We start from the raw sequence: 3,790 nt of genomic DNA, 5'->3' as shown, positions 1-3,790 counted from the left end.
GTTTGGAGCTCATTCTGATCACAAAACGCTAATTCCTCGGAAAAAAAGAGAACGAAATAGTGAATAATAATATTTGTAATAGAAAAGAAAATCCCGAAAGTTTAGTCTTGTTTAAATTGGGAGGCTGTTAGAACAATTTGCATAAACTTAGATTAGGCGCACTCGCATGCATGACTCAGTCTAACTGGTAATTTAAACAGCAGGATTGTCGATTCTGCTGTTTGCATAAAAATACATATCAAGAACGCGGCTGAAAAGTTCAATCACGGAAACTTTTCGTCATTTCGCGGAAATCCCGTTACCGTTCTCCCCCGAGGAGGTGGCGGTGCAGGCTAATTCAATTTATCGGCGCACGCATCGCTTGTAAGCCTCCATTAGCCAGCAGCCAAAAGAGAAAGTAAGAGCTCCGCGAACGTTATAAGGCTCGAGTTCGACCTGGTTCGACTTTGTCGAACTTTAAACGAAAAATTCGAAACAAGGTTTCGGCTAAAGGTCGAGTGTTATGCGCTGGTGCGTTCTATACAGTCCTGTACACGTTTTTTTATTTACAGATTACTGCAGGCAGCAGAGCTGCTCAAGCAGGAGAGGTTTACAAGAATTGCGACTCTAGCAGACGCTCAAATGATTCAGCATTTGTTCTTTCAATAAGCAATGACGGAAAAAGGTTCGACCGCTCAGTTTTGTTTGGAAAAAAAGATGTTTGCAAAAGCTTAGTTCTGGCAAAATATGGGCGTGTTACTTTAGAGTGGTCACAGTCTTGTTGATCTGAGCGGCGTTCGAAATAAATGGTATTCACTTCGCAGGCCAGAACTGTTATGTTATAGTAAATAGATAAACTTTAGCCTGGCGTCTTGATGGCGCAGGTGGAGCGGGTTCAGGGGCCCAGTTGTTTATTAGTTAAGGATGATGATGACCGATAGTCTGATGAGATAAAGATAGCAGCTATCCGCCCCACCTCCGTGATGTTTTTGATGAAGTATTGATCCCACATTATAAAGGAGTACTGAAAGACTGGTCGGACTAGAAAACAATATGCGTAGAAAGCATAGCTTTCGAAATGCTTTTGTACATATAACACTGATATGTTCGTACCACTTTAGGTTATTTTTTTTTTACTGTTACCCCTAGGTATTTAACGGAGGAAACTTTCTGGATGTATTGATTGCCAATGTGGTAACTGTAGGGCAAGGGGTTTCTTTTTGTAGTAGTAGTAGTAGTAGTAGTTAGTGGTGAGGGTAGCGGAAAGTCGGAACATGTTGGCTACTCCTTTAGTGGGGGCGAGTTAGTTCCGGGGAAGGGAAGGGGATGAAAGGGGAGATCAGAAAAAGTTAAAGTCATTGAGACTGTTTTGGTGAAATTAATTTTCATCTTCTGAAGAACGCACCAGTCCTCGAGTTTACAAAGATTGTCATTCAGTAATGTCTAACAGGAAGCGTTATTGATAACAAAGTACATGACGCAATCATCTGCAAACGATAAACCTATCGTCAGTGTTTTGGGGAATATTGCTCATATACATAATAAAAAAAAAAAAGAAACAGCAAGGGTGCAAGCACAGAGCCCTGAGGCACTCCTGACAAATCTGGAAGGCTGGCAGACCTAGCCCCTTTACGTTCTGCGAACTGGGTGAGGTTATGTAGATCCGCCTGTACCCAGCAAACACGCCTATCAGGAACTCCCGCCTCTATTAGTTTATCGACCACCAAACCATGAGGCACACGATCAAATGCTTTCGACAGATCCAGATATTGCGTCGACTTGGAGGTGATTATCGATCACTGCGCCGAAGTCGTGAACTACAAATAAAAGATAAGTTGTTGTAGAAACCTTTCTACGAAATCCATGTTGATTACTGTAAAAAAAAAAAGAAAAGAATACCGAGTCGAGGTAGTTGATTGCGTGACTGGTGATTGTGTGTTCAAGTATCTTGCAACATGAACTTACTAATGAGATGGGTCTATGATTACCCGCGTCTAATTTGGCACCCGATTTAAATACTGGAACCACCCTAGGCGTTAACCAATCTCGGTTGAGTGAGGCACTGAAGATAACCTAAATATACTAGTAGTGACGAAGAAAAGCATTCGGTAAACTGTCAGCTCCGTAGGATTTTTTTACCTTGATATTCAGTAACGATGAAAATATGTCCTCTCGGCTTAAAACCACATCATGCATGATCGCGCTACTCCATGACGATACGATTCGCGCAGTGCGTGTGAACGCTCTATGAATACTGTCGTTGAATTCGTCTGCAATGATTTTAAAATTAGTCGTTACAGTATAGTTAATTTTCAGTTGGTCTACGCATTCGTTGGTTCCAAGGAGAAAGCGCCAACACTTTTGTGGAGATTAATTACAAAAACAAATTGGTAAGGGTTTGTCCATAAAATCTTTCACGGGAGTTGCGCAGCTTAGACAGTAATTAGTCACTGAGAGCGTTCATCTCTGTGTTACTGTTGACTTTTGCCCTGCGTTTTTGCTTAACACGTTGTTTTAGGTTTGAGGAATTCTCTCTCGACTGATCCATGGATTGTGTCGCTTAACTGTCTTTCGACGGGTGGAAACAAATCGATTAACACGAGGCGTGACGAGTAACTTGACACGTTTGTAAAAAAAAGTAATTGATTACAATTACTATGGGTTAGAACTATTAAAGTTGACTCCTTAATTACTCGAGAAGAAAGGTAGTTGATGCTCGAAGAAGTAAGCGTTACCTTCCCAATGACTTCAGATGGAACAACGAGATTTTCCTGCAGGTTTGCAAACGGTGGGTTTTTCGTACTGTCCATTATTGGATGAGAATCACCAAATTATAAACTGTATTTATCTCCTTCATCAACCAAATTTGGTAAACCATCCGTCTGTCTGAGACAAAACTTGCGCAAACAAACGGCGCCATTAGAAAGGAGAGGAAAAAATAGCAACGGTTACGAGTACTTGTAGTACTTCCAAAAGTAATCAGATTACTGTCGTGATCACTTCCTTATAAATTAATTTGAATGATTACTAAATTAGTTTAAAAAGGTAATCGATTACTAGTACATTGATTACTCGTATGAAGTACCATGCAGGTCCGGTACCATCATGATCAATACGAGCTGAAATACTCGATCCGGCCTGCGACTGCGGTCCCTGTAAGCTCTATTATCTCTGAATTTGTGAGAGTACTACGAATGGAACTTCAAATTCGCATTCCATTCATAGTTTGGACGCTATCTCTCTCTCTCAAGAACTGGCAGGTATGCAAAAGAACCACGAAGGGCTCTTTCAACTCAAATTGAACGCGATAGTATACATCGAAAACAAAGCTTGGAATGCACCCAATAAGTTATGCTTCGCCTCTTCTGCAGTTCTACTGAACGATTATTTTGATCGCAATGAAGATGTGATGAAACATATTAAATATTAGTATATTTGACTCGTTTATCTGACATTGTCTTTCGCACTCTTAGTGCACGTTTTACTTTTGTCTGCATATTGGAGTATGTATAGCAGAGGCGCGCTTATCTTTTACGTATTCCCTGAACGTCTCATACTTTTTGTACCCCAATGATCGCACTCTGTCCATAGCGTAACACAGGGGACAGGACAAACACGAAGTTTCAAATGAGGCTTCGTGTATGTCCTGACCCTCGAGTCGGGGACATACTGAAAACAAAAAAAAAAATCTTTCTAACGACTTTTTGCCGACACCATCTCAGGCCTGTTTGTTCCTCGTACAGCGGACATGTTCAAAACATGTATAAAGCAGGAATGTTTCAAATATGCTCGAGACATGTCCGCACATGAT

The 3,790-nt window shown here is 41.0% G+C and overlaps 1 pseudogene; it reads right to left on the bottom strand.

Moving 5' to 3' along the window:
* Positions 1-1,625: 1,625 nt before the first annotated feature.
* Positions 1,626-2,175, bottom strand: LOC121837841 (annotated as a pseudogene).
* Between the last annotated feature and the right edge of the window lie 1,615 nt (positions 2,176-3,790).

Source organism: Ixodes scapularis, unplaced genomic scaffold, assembly GCF_016920785.2.
Source record: "Ixodes scapularis isolate PalLabHiFi unplaced genomic scaffold, ASM1692078v2 PGA_scaffold4__175_contigs__length_147842914, whole genome shotgun sequence".
Classification (NCBI taxonomy): domain Eukaryota; kingdom Metazoa; phylum Arthropoda; class Arachnida; order Ixodida; family Ixodidae; genus Ixodes; species Ixodes scapularis.
The sequence above is the reverse complement of the archived record's forward strand: the minus strand, read 5'-3'. Positions and strand labels throughout refer to the sequence as shown.